Source organism: Chenopodium album, chromosome 26 (genome assembly GCF_948465745.1).
Source record: "Chenopodium album chromosome 26, dcCheAlbu1.1, whole genome shotgun sequence".
Taxonomy (NCBI): domain Eukaryota; kingdom Viridiplantae; phylum Streptophyta; class Magnoliopsida; order Caryophyllales; family Amaranthaceae; genus Chenopodium; species Chenopodium album.
This window is the reverse complement of record NC_137859.1, coordinates 35,660,614-35,683,595: the sequence shown is the minus strand read 5'-3', so window position 1 is coordinate 35,683,595 and position 22,982 is coordinate 35,660,614. Positions and strand designations below refer to the sequence as shown.

General features: G+C 29.8%; 1 pseudogene; it reads right to left on the bottom strand.

The window, feature by feature from the left end:
• Positions 1–2,303: 2,303 nt before the first annotated feature.
• On the bottom strand, positions 2,304–6,615 carry LOC145618508 (valerianol synthase TPS8-like; annotated as a pseudogene).
• Positions 6,616–22,982: the final 16,367 nt, after the last annotated feature.

The window sequence follows — 22,982 nt, the reverse complement described above, 5'->3', positions numbered from 1 at the left end:
AAAAGTTACAAAACACTGAAAAAATGTTTATATAAAGTATTATGAACTTCACAAGTTTGCAGCAGTCTAATCCAATTAACACAAACAAACATGTTTAAGGGCTTATTGGATACTTAGATATCGTTTTTTTTTTTTTTTTTTTTTTCCAATTTCATGACATATTATACTCCATGATTTTGAAAAACAAAAACAAAAACTAGTGAAGTAGTGAGTACATTATAATTACATTTACTATTACAATAACATTAAAACAAATGACAATTTCATGTCCCGCAACAACAATCGGAAGGGGCCTGGAACCTAACCACCTAGAACTGATCCCAAACCCGAATTAATCCTAAAAGATGAGCCATGTGGAACACACACACACACAAAACACGTAATTCAATGTGAACCAACAAAGTTATATACTTTCAATGTAATCCGTCAAAACAACTAAACAATAACAAATTAATCAATTATCCAAGTATCCAATAATAAATCAGCAATTTCAAATTAATTATTCTAACCTTGATTATCATTCAAGTAATCCAACTCTAATTGAACAAAGCCTATCAATTAAATACTTAAGTTTATAAGTAATTAAACATTGAAGGGTTGTGAATAGATTAGCAACCAATTTTGATTCAATTACCAAATTAAAAATCACATAAATTATTTTAGGGATATTTGATTCGATGATCAAATTAGGCTCATAAATTTCTTTTCATAATGTTAGAATTCAGAGGCCAAAGTTGAAATTTTCGAACCCTAATAAACTTATTGCACTGACAATGAAATTAAATTACATTAACCTAATATTGTGAAATTGATATGATTATAATAACAATAGAGACAACAACTTACCTCAGAAGCTGCTTCAATGGGGGCGGTTCAATGGAGAAGTTAACGTGAAGTGCGCTTCAATGGAGAAGTAACAGGAGAAGGAAACTATGCAATCATCCGTCATATATTTCTTGTTTTTGACAAGCAATTGGACTTGGAGCCCAATTAATAAAAGGCCTAAGCCACCCCAATTATAAATGGGTTGGTTCCATCCGATTATGTTTTGTATTGTATCAATACAAAACATTCGATACAAAACATAACCCGACTTGCCTAAAAATCCTAACAAGATAAACTTGCCAAATATATAAATACAACATAAATACACCAAACCGACTCTAATATCTTTATAGAATACCATCTAATTATGGAACTTAACTGGACGGGTTTTGTCTTACAAATTACAAGAAATTCACAATTGAAAATATATAAACCACTCTTGTCAAAAGATAAAAAGAAAGAAAAATTAAAATAATTAACCTTAGTTGAGTAGTTTGTTACGGTTAGAACTTTAAAAATTATATCATTACCAAGGATAATCGGAAAAATAAATTTATTTACCATTGGAAATAAGCAAATACAAAGGGCTATCATTGATAATTCCCCAATTTTAAAACGTGTTCATATAATACAAGAAATTATTATAGGAGGCATGTTATAATTAAGTATATCAAAAATCCAAAGTTTCATGCTTAATTTATAATCAAGGATATCATAATCCAAAGTTTCATTTTGTCAAAAAAAATAAAAAAATAAAAAAAATCCAAAGTTTCATGCTTAATTTACAAAAACTTTTGTATACATCCGGTTTACACTAATATTAGTGTACATCGAGCATTATAGGGGTAACTTTAAGCCAATTTAGGGTAACTTTTTGCCTTATTTTGGGTAACTTTGAACATAATATGATATTTTTTTTATATATCGAACAAGAAAAGTTTTATAAGAGTGATAAAATTACTTTCAATCACTAATAATTTAATCTTAGTCATTTAAAATGTGATTCTTTACCAATAAAACGTAGATTATTTTTATTTGTATTGGGTTACTTTTATACATATTAGGGTAACTTTTATTCATTTTAGGGGTAGCTTTTGATCACTTTAAGAGATATTTAAAATGGATGTACAATTATTATTATACACCTGATTTTTTTAAAAGTTTAATCTTAATTTAGGAGTTAGGAGACATGTTATATACGAGTGAATGGAAAATGGTAATATTTAGTAATACATGAACAAATTACTAATAAACAACGCACACTTTCGTGCGTATACTCAAACATTAAGCTCCACACAATAACGTCACACAACAACACAAAGTACCAACGTCAACAACAACATCACCGTACAATATATATCGATCAGACATTTAAGTCTAGAATCTTTACTAGAAAAACTCGAAAATTGTTTGTAAACATTACGTACTAGAAATAGTAGTATAAATTTTATTTGGTGACATGACCCAATTCAATCTCTTTAAAGAGGAATAGGCTGAGTATAGGTTGAGATTATGTCGCCCTTGATCAGTTTGGCTGAGTAAGTGTACCCATCAATGACCTTGTACAAGGCATCCACCACTCGAGCAAGGTTAAGAACTCGTTTGAGCACTGGCTTTGGAAGGTCATCATATCGTCTCTTGGGCTAGACTTGATCAGAAATTCCTCATTCAATTCCTTCCATGCATCTTCAACCATTTTGTTAAAAATTTGCACCACTTCTTCTCTACTCATGTTATAGTCTTTCATATAGCATTCCACGCCGGAGGCAACATGGCCTCTAGCCTGCTCCTCCTATTATATAACATGAGATGTGTTATTTGGTTAAATGCATGCATCGAATTAATTTAGTTAGAGTTATGTTGCATTGTGTATATAAAGATTAATAAAAACAACCAGCCAGAATCATTTGTCTCATGCTATATGCGTTCTTTTCAAATTGGTCAGCTAACAGATGTAATGTTGTGACAAAACAAGAATGATTATTGAGACACAACGTACCTCATGACTAACAACATCATCCATGATACGGCCAATAATTTCACAAGCTCTAATGGCCTTATTAGGGGCTTGTATTATCTGCCTAAATGGTTTCACTTCCATAATTTCTTCCATTCCCAACAAGGATGATGTAGTAAGAATTTGAGCAACCCCTGTAATTCTTGCATTCACCATATATTCTTCAAATGTAGGCACATATTTTGCTTTGTACCACTTTGCCTCGGTGTAATAGCTTCTTATCAAATCCATTACCTGAATACATCAAAGTTTATAGAAACATCTAATTAGGAAACAAACAAAAAAAAAAAAAAACAATTGCTTATTTCCCCATCTAATACTACATACTATATATATGCCACTATTTTTTAGGAAATTTTGTGTAGAACTACCCTAAACATAGGGTCATTTGTGAACAACTACCCATTTTTTTTTTTTTTGTTTAGAACTACCCGTAAGTTTGGAAAAATTTGGGTAGCACTACCCACTAACGTTTTTCATCCAATTAAAATGTTATTTTGGCCCAATTTATCACTTTTTTCAATTACAATGGCCAATTAATGCTAAAATAAGCGAAAACCCCAATTCAATTAAACCCCCAAACCTTAGAAATCAAAATCCCCAAATAATACTAAACTCACCAACCCTAAAATGAATTTTAATTAAAACCCTAATTAGGTTAGTTAAGGTATATTAAAACTTTTATACAAATTGGGAGAGTTAATTGGGTGGTAAAAGTGAAAAAAGTGGGCTCCGATAACGTTTTAATTGAACGGAAAATGTTAATGGGTAGTGCTACTCAAACGTTTTCAAATTTGTGGGTAGTTCTAAACAAATAAAAAAAATGGGTAGTTGTTCACAAATGACCCTATCTTTAGGGTAGTTCTACACAAAATTTTCTATTTTTTACGTGTTGTCCAAATGAGATAGGTGCATAGAAAGTTAAAATTTCCGGTTTATCTTAATTATAATTTTATTAAGACATACAAGCAAGGCAAAACTACAATTCGTATCAATTAGTTTCTCAAATGTATAAAATTGTAAATGGTGGAGAATTTATACTATATTGTTGTATTAATTCTGATCTACTTCTTACAAATTAGTGACAATTAATATGTAAGTATGTGACCTTATAATATAGACCGATGAGTACAATAAGTCAAAAGACGTTACAAAGTCTCACCCGGTCTCTAGCGAACTTAGCTGCGTACGGTTTCTCACGCTCTGTCATCTCTTTGGCAAACTCATTATAAGTGTTGTACACAAATTGAAAAACTAATTTCATATACTCTTCAGGAAATTGCTCCATTGCTTTCAAGTCCCACCTGTTTTATTTAGCAAATGTGAAACTTAAGCTTTTTTATTTGCTTCTTTAAAAAAATATTAAATATTTTTATTAATTTACTTAAGGCTCACTTCGCCCTAGATTGCAAACTAAAAAAAAAATACTAGGACAAACTTGTGTAATTTTTATATATATACCTCTCAAATGCTTCTGTTAAGAGCTTAAGTTCTTCAAATGTTCCATAAGCATCATAAGTATCATCCAATATTGAAATGACAAGGAGAACTTTGACAAGTAACATTCTAGCATGAGAATATTGAGGTTCATAGTACATAGCTATTGACCAAAAATGGCATTCCACACTTCTTTGTCTCGCATAAGGAAGCTTCGTTTTAAAATCCAAGTCGTGCCACCACCTATGGAACAAAAACTAAAATTATCAGACGACTTAGAACTATCATATATTCTCTCTGTCCCTTTAAAATTGTCTCATATATATGTCCTTTAGCTTTAGTCTCCTTTAGAATACAAACACACGTGCATGTACTGTGTTTTTATATTTTTGCCTCTTTGTGGTAGGCTAAGTTAAAAGGGGATGAACTGACCTTAAGACTTGGCTCAATTCTTTACGATACAATAGTTGCACCCTATTAAAATCAATCTTTGCTAGCTTCAGAAATGTTTCGTGTCGAGTTTCATCTTCCTCGTAGAAAGAAATGAAAAGGCGACTCTCCACCCTTTGAATGCCAAAGTGCAATACTTGCTTCAATGCATGACGAGCTAGCTCAGAGTAAGGTGAACTTGATTGAAGGACATCCATGGCGAAAGCAAAAGCTTCGTCTAGGATCGGTTCACCATATACCCTTAAGTGTGCAGCTTCATACAAGCTCACTATTGCCTTTATGTCATTCCTTAGACTCTCTTTAAACTTGCCATCACTATTAGTGAACTTGTTGAATACATCTGCAATTTGTGAGAGTTTATTCATTATTATAAGTGATATATATATATATATTTATATATATATATAAAATAAAAAAAAATAAAAAAAAAAATAAAAAAAAAAAAAAACACTTAAGAAAGTATAATTAACTTTGATCAAAAAATCATATTTGTAAATTCAAGCAAAGCTAGCTTAACATGTACGTGTTGTATACTACTCGTGTAGCTAGAATCATATATACATATGTACTACTTCCTCCATTCTTTTATCATTTAACAATTAGATTTTAATTTACAAGAGAATTACATGCAATTATCTAGAGTACAACTGTATGTAACAACTTGTATTTTCAGTTTTTGAGGAATAAATAATGTAAACATAGTTGATATTTTGAAAGTATACCAAGACAAATCTAGTAAGAACTTGTATATATAGAAGTATATGTGAATAGCGTTAAAATTTTATTAGTTGTTCCGATAATTAAAGAACGTAGGAAGTATGTGTCTTACCACAAGGCATTTTGTGTCCATGTTGCCTGAATATGCGAAATTGGCATGCAGTGTTGTATAAATCATAGTCGATGTTGTAATTTTTTGCAGCAAAATCTTTGAAAATCTTGCTCAAGATGTCTTCGATTTCACTCTCAAAGTGATAGGAAACTCCTAGACGTTCCACTGCATCTATGCAACTCATCTTCTTCCCCAAATCAACAGAATCGTCCATAATTAGTAGCTTCTTTCTCAAGTCCTCCTTCAATGGTTCAATCTCTTTTGCATATGTTTCCATTTTCTAGACCATAACACAAATTATTAATTAACACTAAAATTAAACGTAGCTATGACATTTTCTTTGAAATATAGTTTCATCTTTTCAACTTAATTAGTTGGTAAAATAATGTAAAGGTGCCACATGAATTAAGACTGAATCTCGTCTATATAATCACCACCTTTTAATTTGTTACTTTTTACTTATCTGTCTTTTTGACAAATATAACATAATCATTTAATAAGCTAGATTTTCTCATTTGCACAAATGAGAAAAAACTGATTTACTCATTCATGCAAATTAGCGAAATGAACAACCGTCGGTTGTAAGGTTGTAAGTTTGTAACATCCTAGTATGAGGTGAAATATAATCATAAGTTACAACTCGAGTTGGATTTAATGATATTGTTTTAGAATAGAAAGTGCATGGAAACTTTAGTGTATATACCTAGCCCGATCGATCCTAGGTGTGCTCAAATCAACATATATAAGTATACATCAATTGAACAATTATGTATTATTAACGTAGTATAAGAAAAATCTGTCAAAAAATAAAAGGTAGTATAAGAAATATTGCATATCCTCATATTAAAGTAGAAGGAACAAACATATAATATAATATCTCTTCAATTTTATGGGTATAGAAAATTCAAATTTAACTATAAGCATAATAAATAGGAATAATTAATTAAATTACCAAATTGTCTTCTAGAGTAAAGGTGACAAAGTGTTCGCCCCAAATATCTGGAGGAAAATGAGCAAGAGGTCTAAATGTAACATCTACTGCTTGATAACATCCCATAATTAACTTGCGAATTAGAAAGATGTGTTTTCAATTAATTGTATAATTAAGAATTTATTGAAGGTTGGTAGGTTGGCTCATACAAAAACTAATGAAAAATGTCATGGCTATTTATAATGCTTGGAAAGTACTTGAACATAATTAATTTATTATTTAAATAATTATCTGATAAGAGCATTATTTTGTGGGCCAATCAAATTGTTCAAATAATTTTAGACTAATTTTTTTTTGGCAAATAATTCATACTTTGTAGTATTTGGTGAAAAATAATTTCTTACTTTAATCTACGTGGTTCTACTTACACAGCCAGGTGTTGAGTGGAAAGCGGTGGAAAAGACTTTAGAATTGATACAGTTTTTACAAGTGCATGCGTATAAGCAAAAAATCTCGCGTGGACCAATATTATTGTGGACCTAAGGTTTATACATACGTAATTGACATTATATTTAATATAGTGACCCCTAATTTTATAATTGTAACCTTATTTTTAACATAGTGACCTTTTTAAAAACTTGTGTAACCCTTAATGTTATTATGAACTTAAAGTACAACATTATGTTGAATAGTGACCTAATTTTAACATAGTGATATTTATTATTTATATTGAACATTATATTAAAAATTTCATTAAAATATTAACCTCTTATAACTTTTATAATGTCACACTAACTTTTATTTCAACATAATAATTTTTATTTCAATATAGTGACCTTTTTTTTTTATTAATAAAACAATCGTATAGTCTCTAATGTTAGTGGTCCACAATAAATTAGTGTGAACCAGGTTCATATGAGAATTTGTAGCGTATAAGGGCTTCTTGTCTATTTCATAATGTTATTAACTTGTTTAATTTTGCTTTGGCACTATTATTTTATATAAGTATTATTTTATTTTTTGAAATCCTTGGCACTGTTACTATTATCATCTTTTCTAATTTTTATGGGGACATATTAGTTAATTTATTTTTCAATATATATCTTTAAACTAGATTAGAGCTGTGCGATGTACGGATTACAAAAATTATTGAAATAAAATAGCTTATTTCTATTATTTATTTTTTCGTATATACTTATAAATTAAATCATAAAAGATATGCAGCTATCATCATAAATTACATGAGTAACAAAATATAAAAATGAAAGCCAATTTCTAGATATTAATTTATTTATTCCAACCAAAAGTAAAAATTGATTTATTTATTTATTGACACGGTCAAAAGATTGAAATGAAAATGATTAAAAATAAAAAATAAATAAAATAACCGATTCCTCAAAACAAAAAAAAAAACAAATAAATAAATATATATATATATATATATATATATATATATATATATATATATATATATATATATATATATATATATATATATATATATATATATATATATATATATATATGACATCATAAGTGTATTTGGCGGGAAAAATTTTCATGAGAAAGTGACACATACATATACATTTGAGAGAGATGATGATGTCAACAGATTTCTATATTAGTAATAGTTAATAGATTTTTAATTTTTATAACATACTGATATATAAATACACAATTAGAAGTATGTTTTGTTTCATATATTTGGAAAATTTTAAAAGGTGAAATGTTAAAAATATTATGAAACAAATATAATACTCCGTACAATTTTTTAGATGACATGTAAGAATGAACTTAAGAAGAGTGGATATAATAAGCAATACATTAGTTACAACAACAATTGATACATGTTTTTTTTACAACAATTGATACATGTTTTTTTTCTTACATGTCTAAATAAATTAACTCTTTTCCTTGGAGAGCAATATCATAACGATATCGGACCTTCATGAACTTTAAGTTGGGGTTTTGGTCCTTTTGGAATGAGGAAGACAGGTATAGATAGATATACATTACCCCTTAATTAATACATACATATATTTTTCATCCAGTTTGATCTAAGCGTACAACCGCATGTTGTGTGACCCGTAACAAATTCCCCTGCTTACTATCTTTCTCTTTAAATTAAAAGTACATACCCACAAACATGATCACTTTTCCTTAATTTGTAGCTACATTAACTGAGAAAAATTAAGAAAAACAGACAGGGTAATTCTTTAAACCTTTCGTAATACTTTTTTTTTTTTTAGCTAGATTTTATGCTTACTACCTAAAGGTGTTAGGTATTAAAGATAATTAATGATATTATCAGTCAAAATTAAGTTTACATTGCCATATGTATACAAGGGAATCGTTCACATATAATACCGAGGGATTATGAAACAACTACGTAGTATACTATGATCTTTAGATTATTTCAGGGAAGAACAAACTTAATAGTTGATATAATTAATAAGCAATATTAAACATTATAATACAATCATAGTTTTTCTTTGAATTGGTAAACATAAAAAGGTGAAATGTAATTATGTTAAGAATATTATTAAACAAATATAATACAATAATTTGTAACACACATTTATTTTATTTAGAATTTATGCTTACTACATGAAGGTATTACATCAAGTATATAACAAGTATAAGATAATGCCTTTAAAAAAAAAAAAATTAAGGCCTCTTATCATATAGTTTGTGACTAACACAATTCTGGTGTCATGACATACATATGGCATTGCATGAATCAAGATTGACGCATTATTAAATTATTTATTCACCAATTTAATTTCATTTTGGTGTGTCCTTAGCTTATTATAAACATACATAAACGAGTTGGAATTCCAAATTGGACGACCAATGTGGTGCCATGCATATCACATAAACCAGTCACTTTTCATTAAAATAGTTTGAAAATAAGCAACATTATTATTGCATTATTACGGAAACAAAGAGGATTAGGTTTGAAATGAGAGGTAACTCAACATTAGAATCACTTATCACATTTTGTCCAAATGATTACTACACACGGAAAAATGTTTCTTCATATTACAATTTTTATCTATCTTCTTTCATTTCTTATGTTTTAGTTAATGCAAGCTGCGTAATCACTCTAGAATTTGTGACTTTATCAAACATAGAAGTATTAATTATTGATAAACTTGTGAATAGTTGCAAATTTTGTTTAACCAATAACCTTGCTCGGTGAAGACGCTTACAAAACTTCTTTTTTTTACATGTTTTTCGGGTGGCTTGTACCCTAATTGATGCGGCTAAATCAAAGCTTTTCTACATTTATTTACATTTATTTGGGAATAGAGATCTGATGGTTGAGTCCCATAAATATATTTATACTCTATATCACTCACTCACACGAGAGCTTGTTGGACTTACTTAGCTTGAACGGTGGATGCAGCATGGGTCCTCTTCATACCCAGCGCGAAATATTCCACTTGAAAGTAGGGGATGGTGAGATTTGAACCCGTAATCTTTGTGTCATATTGGCTCCGATACCATTTTAATGGACCATCTCAACCAAAAACTTAAGCTGATGGTTGAGACCCATGAATATATTTCATATTATATCAGAAGATAGAGTTGTAAATGAACTTAGCAATCAATAAACTACTTGGGTTTGAGCTCGATAATGCTTTACAGAGTATTTGATAAATGAGCCAAACTTGAACAAATTTTGAAGTTCAAACACATATGACCCCTCTATGCAATTCTAGACAGATAACAGTGGTTAAAGATTGCAGGCATCTCCTACAACAAATATCTAGTTGGTGAAAGATTAGCCAAATCTTGTAGAAGCAACAATTTCATCCCCACCACGACGACGGTCTGTTACAAATAATGCTTTTATTTGTCTTTGATCTCTTCTTTTACTAATGCATTTCCTTTAAACCCAAAAAATAATAATGCTACTAAATAAAATAAAAAATCGAATGCCATCTTGTAGTGCTTGAGACAACGAGCACTGTACATACGTGTGTAGATTTATTGCCAGCAAAATAAAGTACAATTTCAGTATCTCACTTTATAAAACATGTCACAAACTTCTGATTTTTTACTCTCATTATTCAAGACTTTGATACTATTTTATTTTTGGTATGATTGATTGTACTTGTATGATAAATTGATAATGCTAAATATTTCTATTGTCATTTTTCACGACTTGATAATTTATTTTCTTTAGTGCAATACCAATTACCAAGTACAAAACTTTTTTTTTTTTTTTATTAGTATTCATTAAATTAAGTGTATAGAAATTAATTATAATTAAACATGATATTTCTTTTTAGATTTTTTTTAAGAATTTAATTATTTTACGGATAATCATATACTCCCTCCGTTTTTAAATACTTACTTCACTTCCCTTTTCCAGCCGTTTTAAAACACTTACTCCATTCTTTATTTGGAAATCTTTTACAATGTTTAATTCATTTCTCACACTTTGATGGACCCAACATAATACTCTCTCTCCCCTATTCTTCCACTACTTTTGCTTTTTATAATTTTTTATTTTCTCAACTACCCCACTACCTCCATATTTTATTACTGTTGAGTAATTAGGTTTTGATGATTGTAAACTAATGATGATTATCTATCTAACGTGTTTGTTAAGTTGTGCATAGAAAGAACAAGTTATGCTTGGAACAGGATACAAAGAACATGAGCAATGACAAGTATAAATAAGGAAACCGAGCAATATATGATAAGCAATAGAAGAACAAGAACAATGATGAGTGCTATGGTTGATAAGCATGATGATGGCTAAGGAACCATGAAGGTAACTATGTAAATAGGTGTTTGCATATGTTAGCTTCATGAGGTAAGTACACTATGCATACATGAATTGTATATGTGTAGGAGTATTTACATAAGCTTTAAGTTTAATTAGTTCTCTCACTTGAAGTTTGTTTATGACAAACAAACTTCAATCTAATGTTTCTCTTAAGTGTTTATGTGAAGACAGGAACTGACTTAAGTGAAGTCAATGGGTTGGAACATAGAAGACTTCAAGAGGAACAAGAGAGAATGAATAAACCTAAAGCAGGTTCTCCCACGAGAACTAAACTACGAAGGAACCTCAAGGTATTCTCTAACAAGATCCAGAAGGAACTTTCGGCAGGTTTTCCCACGAGAGCCGGAGCATGTTCCCTAACAGGTACATGAAGAGTTCCATGTTCCCTAACAGGTACATGAAGAGTTCCCTAACAGGAACTTAGTTCTCTAACAAGAACTATCTAAGTTCCCTAACAGGAACATGAAGACAGCAAGTTCCAATAGGAACTTGGCTTGCGGTTCCAGAAGTGGAACGTTGCCCCGAGAACTAGAATACATCAATACTACAAGATTCCAGAACAAGAGTTTCAAAGAAACAACATGAAGACGGAGAAATCGAAGTATATCGCTCTAGGATTCATGTAAGTATGTTGGACATAAAAGTCAATCTGGAACAAGTCTAAAGAACCAAGGTGAACTCATGATAGTCAATGAAATTAGAGTTACTGACTTGTCAGGAACTCAGAGACTGTCAGAGTTCCAAAACCTAATTGGAACTTACGTCTGCACGTCGTTAAAGGTCGCAGGTCGAATTTAATGATTATATATTTATCTACCACGTGCATATCTTTTAAGGATTTGGTTTTACAGAATAAAGATATTTATTTTCTAATAAATCCTTGTGGAAAAAGATAAGTTATTTTTGGAAAATATTTTCAGCAAAATAAGTTTTAAATAAAATCTAATTTTATGGCAAGTTTATCTTTTGTAAAAAGATATGGTAATTATATCTTTTGTAAAAAGATATGGTAAGATATATTAGTATATTTGGAAAATATATGATCTAGATAAAATCAGATTTTATGGTAATTATATCTTATTATTATTGACAAAATATATTCTTGACAAAAGATATAATTATGGAAAACTTATCTTTGGAAAATATCTTTTATTTCTATCTTTTAATAAAACTTATCTTTTACGAAAAGAATAATTTGGGTGTACTATAAATATGCTCATATGTATTCATTCAAAGTTTGAGGCTGACGAAGCTTAGTGGTCGTGCTTAATGGTTTCATCCTTCACCACGAAGCTAAGTCAGACTTCCAGGTCGAAGTTCCAGTCAGGTTTGGTTTCAGTTCGTCCAGACAGTTCCAGATCAGATCTTGAGTGTCCAGCATATTAGTTTTATCTCTTTATTCATTGGTATGTATTTAGAGTTATCCATTGAGATCTTGTAATTGGGAAAAAGGGTTTTGAGTGTTTTATGTATTGGGGTGTGAGAGTTCGTGAGGATTCTCGTAATAATTGTATTGTAAGAGTGCAATGTGTGAGCTTCAAGGTGAAGCCGATTAAGCTTCTAGTGAGAGGCCGAGTGGGTAGTACTTTGGTAGTACGAGTGAATCTAAGTGTGGTACTTAGATTGGATAGGATAGAGTCTTATCGAGTAGCAAGTTTCCGAGCAGGAACTTGTGAGTAAAGGTCTGTGCATAATAGGTTGTAACTTGGTGTTTGCCCTATTATAGTGAAGTGGTTTGTGTTTAAAATCCCTATGGTAGGGTCGAGGTTTTACTTCCAGTTGGGCCCTGGATGGTTTCCTCGTAAAATCCGCTTTGCATTGTCTAAGTTCCTAACAGCAATCAGTTTTATATTCCGCGAAAAGTAGGCACTAGGAACATACTACAATTCACCCCCCCTCTTGTAGTATATCATCCGAAATAACAATTACTTTTTCTAAATTCTCCTAAAACTCCGCATATGGAAAAATGGAGCAAGTATTTGAAAACGGAAATAGTACTTAGTAATTTTTATACTAACTCACAATTATATATGTTCTTTGATGATTCACACCAAAAATAATAAAATATATATACTTCGTATATGTTCTTTGATGATACTTAATTTACCAGTTACAACTTATTTTTATTGAACTTAACTTATTATTTAATGAATAAAACTAATTTTTGCGGTGTATATTATATTATTTTTTATTGAAATTAGATAAATTTTTAACGTGAAGATATAAAACATGGGTTACTCTGTAATAGCTTGTACACTTAGGGCCTGTTTACATTTACTTAATTTCAGTTCAGTTCAGTTCTGTTCAGCTCCAATCAGTTCAGTTCAATTCAGCTCCTAATTTTCTTCTCTCATAAATTATTCATTTCAGCATAGTTCAGTTCAGTTTAGCTCCAATCAGTTCAGTTCAGTTCAGCTCCAATCAGTTCAATTCAATTATGTACAGCTCAGTCCAGTAAATGTAAAAAGGTCCTTAAGGGTGTGTTATATTTACCTGATTCTCACTGATTAGAACTTATCTTAATTTATCCGAACGTATCTAAACTTACCTAAACTTATAAGGTGAACAAAACAACCCTAAGAGATGACCATCCATAAAATATAGAGTATATAAATCAATGTAATTACTCCATACATAATTAATTATATGGGAGTGTATGTATTTTCATACGATAATACGATTCACCATAACCTTCAAACAAGGGTTGTTCTTTTTCGGATATCGGATCATATCAAATCCAAAAATCGGACGCAAAAATTTCAATTTGGAGATATTGTGATCCAAATTTGATTCGAAATTTTCAGATATTTGAATTTCAGATCAAATATCCAGATCTTCAAAACAATTCATCGTGTTATTAAATCGAATAATCTGGTTATCAAATCAGCATGGAAGTTTTGTGAGAAATGGCATTTTGTATTTGATATGAAAACCTTTATTATGATCCAAAATATCCAAAATCAGATCAAATAATTTTTCTAAAAATTTCAATTTCGAATTTGATAACATATTTTCAAAGCGTATGAAATATATTTGAACACCCCTTTTCAAACCTTAAATCCTCTAATTTTTGTTCCAATAATACTCCAAATTAACTTTTATCATTATGTACATTCGAGTTTGGTGAAAAGAAAATCAAGTCAGCTGATCAAAAAAATTCAATAATTGAAATTACATTCACAATTTATTATTCAGCACACAATTTAAAACAACATTCGATTGATTATTGTAAGGGAAATGTTGTCCAGCTAGAAAGTCTAGAACCATTATCATGTTCATCTCGAGTATCAAGTTAAAAGTTCACTATTATAGAATCAAAAGGGAAAAAATTAAAGTAGCATGCATGAACCATGTGTCCGTATCAAATTGTCATACTGAAATACGAAAAATTTAGATAATATATGAATTTAGTATGAATGTATGATTATTGTATCATCTTTTGATTGCTAAAGGCGTAGTTGTACAATAATTGAAGATTGTGCGATAATTAAATAGCCTCTCATATTGAGTTGAATGTATGTTACTAAAATGATTGTTTATTAAATAACCTCTCAAATTGAGTTGAATGTCTCAACATTGTATGATGAAATTGGAACAATATACACAAAGAAAATTACTCTGTAGTAGTAAGCAACACAATACCTTGTATTAATTGCTTGATTTATATCTATGTAAATACTTGCAATCGCTTGCTAATGTGATTTTAGACCTCCCTCTGTAAAATATGAAGTATACAAGTATTTGTAATCAAGTTATACTAGTGATAATGAGTTTTCATACCTCTAATATAACATACTCTGTATGATTTATTAGTTTTCACATAACATGATAAGAAAGGAGAAACATCATTGATAAAATCGTACAGTACAATTCATTGGATTGAATGAAATAATATCATTGGATATAAAATAAACTTCGTATATATTATTATAAGATGCCTTATAAGATAAATGAATAGTTATAGGGACTTAGGGAGAATTGAGAACAATTTAGAATTATCTCTATTACATTACCCAAGGGGTAAGGTAACAGTGTAAGAATAAAATAGTTACAATGCTCTTTTATCTTTATACTTAAATCTTATAATATGATTGGTGACATATTTTCACATAGTTAAAGTACGCATCCTGTATATATAGATCTAGTCAATCATGAACAAAGTACATTTTCAATGAACAAAAAAATAGAGGAAATGTAAACCATTACAAATTTACAAGTAATTTACAATTCTATAATAGGATGATACCACAGGTTGGGCCATGAAATTAAACTTCTAAGTACAATTTGGGCCTAAAATAAAAGTACATATGATGGTTGAAATAGCCATGGGTTAAGCCCAATTATCTATTAGAGGTACTGACTATTGAGCCTATTCACATACAAATATGAAGATCTACTAAAGGTTTACTCAACACAAAGGAAGTCTCACTGATCTATTCCATCCATCCAAATTGAATCATGTATTATTGGATTTCTCACGATATATACTTTCATAATATCAATTTTCTTTTAATTTTTATAGTTAGATATATAAAACAATAGTCAAAGTCTTGTCTCAACAATGTTTGGTCAAAATATAACCCTTAAGAATAACAGATGTATTAGTTTATTACGGCTAATCGGCTATAAAATACATTCAACTTCCTTATCATAAATGTTGCAAATCACAAGATTCACAACAATATAGAAGAGGGCACATGCATGAGTAAAAATTGTGTGTTGAAATGAGTAAATGTCAAAATGATACATGTATTAAAGAGTATGTGGCATTGATTTCACACCGAATAGATATGTACAATTTGACACACTTTTACAAGGTTCCTTGTTGACGTTTCCTTAATACAATAATTGCATACATGCATGGCAAGATTTGATAATTTTTACAATTAGGGGGAAGAAATAATTCATGCAACGACACCTACATTTGTATGTAGATACAATTATACGAAGTACAAATATTTAAAAAGAAAATTAGGGTTTCATCTTACATTAAACTCATGCATTATATGAGCTAATAACCTAGTTGATACGGCAAAATCAATTTTAGAATGAAAATGTAGGTAAATTAAACTTTGAGCATTAGTCAATAGTACGTCAACTTTAAGGCCTTGCTTGAAAGCTTGGACTATCAACAAGCAGTGAAATAGAGTCAATGTTCCATGATTGCTCCTCCCATATCTTTCTCATTTAAGCCGCAACTAATTTATCCAGTTATTAAAATAATTGGATGTGTGACGTCATATTCACCTGATCATAAGAAAAAACAAATAAATAAATAAAAATAAATAAAAAACACATTGCTCATTGTTTTTGGAATGATGGTAGTAAAGTAATACAATTAATACTTTGTACTGTAGTAATTATTTCAATGAAAGGATTAAATTTTATGTCGAACCACTTGTTAGTTATGCGCAAAATTCCAAGAAGTCACACTGATGCAACATGGCATGATTTCGTGATGTAAGCTACAACAATGTTGTGCTTTATTTTAGGGTAATGAACTAATGATATATTATGGCTTTATAATACGGAGTACATAAATAGATCATTCTTCCATTGTAATATTATAGAGGAATTAAACATGATCATATAAAATAATTAGTGCAATAAAAATGCGTTTTGCAACGATTGTTCATATTATATGGTCACCTCTATAAGAACAAAGTAACCTCTGTAACTTTAATCGAGTAACTAACTCTGGTAGTACTGACCAAATAATCCTTATAATAACACTTATTACTTAGCATCCCCAATAAAACTAATTGATGAAATAACCTCTTTAATATTGAACAAATAACTCTAATGCACTAACGAAGTAACCCCCATGATGACTGACCACAAGGTATGGCCAACCACATATAAGAATTTGTGAGAAAAATTTAATGATTATTAAGTATTAATAATAACACTTATTCAAGTTTGATTTGATGATTATCATAAAGCTCATATATAGCTGGCTACACTATGTGGCCTGGGTTAATTGGTCCGGAGTTACTCGATTAGTCAGTGGTTACTTAGTTAATGGTTACTCGATCGATCAGGGGTTACTCAATCAATGTTTTGGTGTGTGTCAGTAGGCTACACGGTATGGCAAGCACACAAAAAGAGCACTTTTTTGTTATAAATTTTATGGATTATCATTTTAGAATATGCATTTATTAACGTTTATATACGTAGAAGTTGCTAATAATTTGCTTATATCATCGAGTCATTTCACGGGATAAAGTTATAACTAGTAGACTTCTCTAATTTTGGGGTAGTTACTTAAAATTTATTATGCTGGTATATAATTGATTTAAGTTGACATTTTATTTGAAGATTATTTTATTTTTTTCTCGTTTGGTGTTAATGATTAAAATAGCAACGACATTTGGTAAGCATTTCAGTTTAATACTCCTATTTTAGTTCGTGGAGCCGACTTAAATATTGTTTGGTAGATAGCCAAGATAGATAGGTAGTCTACTAGTATCCATGATTCTAGCAAATGACCATTTATCTTAGTTTATATTGAATGGAAAATTCTTAGTATGTACTTAAAATAAAGAGAAAAAAATTTGTTTAACAATCTAACTACATCAAAATAGTTTAGACTTCTAATGAATTATTGATTAAAATAAGTCACTTCTCATTTAATATGAATTATCATATTGGACCTTTAGACATTATATTGTACGGATAATAACACATTCACATAAAGAGAGTTATATATCAACTTTAAGATTGGCTCTTTAAGATTGGCTATATAACTTATAAACGTAATTTATGAATGATTCTTATTATATATATCATAGTATTTAATTCCTTATTTAGTATTTATTTCAAGATGAGATGCGTGTTGTATACTGATATGAATTGAAAGAGTAAATGAATGAAATTATGCACGTTAAAAAATTATTTGTTCCCTCTTTCATTGTCATTACAGCAGAAAATTATTTGCATCAAACAAATGAGCCCATTATTTTTAATCCAACTAGCTCAAACACTGCTGTATAACCATGAGTGGTAAGCACCACCATGAATCAAGGAAGCTCCAATTGCAAAACATATTCTTCTTCCATATAAATCAATAAATCATACAATAATTAATATTTAATTAAATTCAAATTTTGCTAGCTGTTTCATCACGTACACTCAATAATAAACTAAACACAATTTAATTATATAATTGGCGTACGTGTGGGTTAATCTTTACTACCTTGACCATCTAGGAAACTTCAGTTAAAATAAGTCAATTAAATTACAGAGACAAAAATTTCCAATTTCTAGGAAACTAAGTCAATGACATTTAAGATTCTAATGCAATATTTCAGATCACCCATCTTAGCACAGATCTTGAAACCTTCAATTATAATAATATAAAAAACATTAATCTTATAAAAATACTCCCTCCGTCCCTAAATTACATTCCTCCTTTCTATTTTTGGTATTCCAAAATTACATTCCTCCTTTATATTTTTGGTAATTTTTTTTAATAAATCAACTCTCTTTTTCTGTTTTATATTTAATGCTTTTCTCACTCAACCTTACCTAATCTCACTTATAATCCTTATGCCAAATTACAATGAATGTGATTGGTTAAAAATTTTCAATTAGAAGCATGTGATTGGTCTTTTTTTTTGCAAAGGATTGATGACATGTCATGAGTAATAACTAATCTATCTTTGTACTTCTCATTGCATTATCTAATTATTGTTCTTTGTCTTATTCTTCCTTCCTTAATTCTCGTGTAAATTTCCAAAGAGGAATGTAATTTAGGGACGGAGGGAGTACTTAATGTATGCTCAAATATCATATACTCCGTATGATATTCCTCCGTTCCTTCGTAATACCTCCATTTTCTTATTGAGACGTTTTAACGTTAGCATTATTCATGCATTTCTATTTGACCGTATTTTGTGATTTACAAATAATGAAAATATAGTTATGTGTAATCTTGTTGGATTCGTCACAATATATATATATATATATATATATATATATATATATATATATATATATATATATATATATATATATATATATATTCAAAATACTAACCTTTTATAATATTTGTTTATTGGTAATTAAAGATATTAATGATTGAATTTGTGCATCAACAAACAATACAAAAGAAATTAACTAAAAAAGAACGGAGAAAAATATCATTTTGATTGATATATGTGGCAGTACAAAATTTTGACCTTTAACATGCACAATTATGTGTAATAAAATTTATAAAAAAATTCCATGTTATAAAAATATTCATCGAGATTAATCTAACATTATACTCCATTAAAAATAATATTTGTATCAAATATGTAATCAAAGTTAGTACTATCTTCGTTTCATATTAAATGCAACAAAAAAAATTTACTATTTGTTACTCCCTCCGTCCCCTTTTGATAGTCCCTTATTGGCAAATTTTAGTCCCAAAATGGTCACCCCATTTGCTTTTTCCAACAACCACTAATATTAATTTTTTACCAAAATTCACTCTAATTTGCAACAATACTTGTGCATATTTAAATTTCTCATATAAATTTTGTTTTCCCATGTACTTTTATTACTTTCTCTCTCTGCTTTTTTGCATACCCAATGTCAATTTACTTTTTCAATGTACTTTAGCTACAGAGTATTTTTATTTGTGTTTATTAATTCCCGTGAAAAATGCCCACAAGGGACTATCAAAAAGGGACGGAGGGAGTATTAACCATTACAAGTATTCAGAAAATCAGGAGTGAGTATATATTTTTCATATGCTTAGTCATATATATTATATGGTCCTACCTCATATAATTTGCTCCCTCCCACTCCTCTCTCTTTATATACCACACTCCTATTCCAACAAGAAGCCTAACCAAATTCACAACAACAAAAATATCAAATTTTCACCCAAAAAAATAGAAAAACAAAAAAAATGCTCCCAATCAAAGAAGATGAAAAATTCTCAAAATTAGTAACAAAAGAAAGTTCGATTTCTAATCCATCATTTAGAGTGTATTATGGTGGTAATTCAGTAGCTGTGCCTTTTGTTTGGGAGGCTAAACCAGGTACACCAAAACATACAAAACATGTTGATTACTCAAAAGAAGAAGAAAACAAGCAAAATATTCCACCTCTTACACCACCACCTTCTTATTACCTTAACCAACCTAAAAAGTTGCCTACTAGCAATGGTAGTAAAAGGTTTTCTAGTAAGATTTTTCTAGGGTCATTGTTTCCTAAGAGTTTGCATAAGAGACAAGTCTCATCGGCCTCATCCTCATCCTCATCTACATTGTCTTGCCCCTCATCGTCGATGTTAGTGCCAGACTCCTCGACGATGAGGAGCACTGAAGAGAGCCAGAGTCTGAGTCTGAGTCTGAGTCTGAGTCTGAGTCGAGGGAAGAGGAGGACATTGTCTAGCCCCGGATCATTGTTTGATTTTCTTGTGAATGGTCAAGAAGAGGATGAACATGAAGATATGAGGAGTCCTAGATCGGTTTTGTGTTTTGGGCTTGTTGGTAGTAGGAGGATCCGTAGTTGTTAGCAAGAAAGGTGTGATTTATTTCATACATGCAAATTTAGTACAAGAAAAAAAAATAGCCATGAAAAAAAATAAACATGGGATCTTTTTCTTTATTTTCTTACCGTTTTTTTTTTAAAGAAAATGGTAAGATAGATGGAAGAAGTTGTAATGTACGTGATTAATGGTATGGTAGTGATCTCGTCTACCTTTGTTAACTCTTAATTAATGTGTATATGCAAAAACAAGAATTTTCTGTTAATTTTTTGCATGTACTTTTGTTTAAGCTAGTTGCTTGTTTATGTGGTTTTTTTTAGTGATTTATACATGTGACATGAAAGAGCAATCTCAGTAATGTACATTGTATTATTAAACTTTATTAATTAGGTTCTTATAATATGTGTATAATCTTATACAAGTTCTCCCTGATTTTAAATAGATCTGAATCTTTTTGTCTGAATAATCTATACATGTTTATATTAGCATACATTACAGTATTATCTTGTATAGGAGCACATTATAATATTCCTGACATGTCACATTGAATAGTACTCTACAAATACAAAAGCTCCCCTAATTTTTAGAACGATTTTTCTTAGTGTAAAAACCAAGTCATGCGATAGAGTTCAACTTGGGTCATATTTGGTTATATTGTTAATTATTTATTATAAAACTTATTATTGACATAATATAACGCAAATTAATTTTAAAGTTTTGATTGGATAGGTGATTTAAAATCCATCGAGATCATGTGACTTCAGATTCGGTTTGGGTTTTAACTAATACGGAGTAATTCATCCATACTACTACTATTTTTATATGAATGAATTAATGAGCTTTGTCACACCAATTTTTTTTTTTTTTCCGACCTAAAAAAAATATGTAATTTAAAACAAATGAAGTATAATTTATTTTTGAGGGAATGTTGGTAGGCCTTAAATTAGAATTAATGAAGATGTGTCTTTAATTAGACCTTGTTAATTTTCTTATAGGAGGCCGGATGGTTGTTACAATGTCACTAACAATGCCAAGATAAACCTTTTCTTTCTGACTTTATTAGTTATAGTAATCTAAAATTAGTTGCATTATAATTTAATTAATTAGCTAATCTTGTTGCTTAGAGAAGGGCCATTGTGCCGCTCAACAAGCCAATCTCAACCGACAATAATTTGTTGAACATTGGCAACCAATAGCTATACAGTGAACCTGTTTATTGGTAGTGAGTAGGCCTTAGCTTCTAATGTTTGATAGCAACCTCATTTCAATCAATCAAGATTGTGTAATAGCAATAATTGTGAAAATAGAAAGTAACCAACAATGGTACCAAATTTCAATTTCACGTGTAAATTTGAAATTTTCAATCATCTACATACAATATTAATTAGTCCACAAAACTTAGTACTCCCTCATTTGCTTAGATCTATACCAAATCAATGTTGTGTTCGATAAAGAGTTGTAATTTATAATGACATAGAGTGATAGTCTGAACGCCTTTATGCAGTTTGTGGGAGAATATGATAGATAATTACAATATTAGTGATATTTTTCTAAATTTATTTTCCGATTGTGAGGGTTGGGTAACACGATACCTTTCGATGAAGTGATTGTGACTGAGATATCAAGTTTTCATATACTAAACATAAGAACGAGAAATGTGTAAGCCTCATTTACTTAATACGGAGTAGTTTTTTTATTTTAACAAAACATTTACCTACTAGTTACCGTAGCTAGAACATAGAGTTATCCAAATGTACGAAGTATAACATAGGATCATTCATTATTTGTCCAAAATCCAAAGACTAGTAAAACAAGAGAAAGGAGGGAGCATTTCTTTTATCACCGGCCACTCTATTCAATGTGTAAACCAAGGTACACGTAGTAGTAACTATGAGGAGAGAGGTGTTTATTTCGCCAAACTTGCTATAATATCTCATACAAAAGAATAAATGAAGGGACCATTAATTAGTTATGGTGATCATTAGTCACTATCTAATTGGTTAATCATAAATTTATCACTGCCATAAGTTATCAATGTCATAAATTCAATCTTCATTATTAGTTACTATTTTTACTTTTTCATTTTTTTTTTTATAAAAAATTTAATCTTATTGAGTTTGAATCTTACACAAGTCAATCTAATATAGAATAGCAGATAAGACCTATTCTGAAAAAGAGAGAACGGTAAGAGTAAGGGTAAAAGAATTCAAT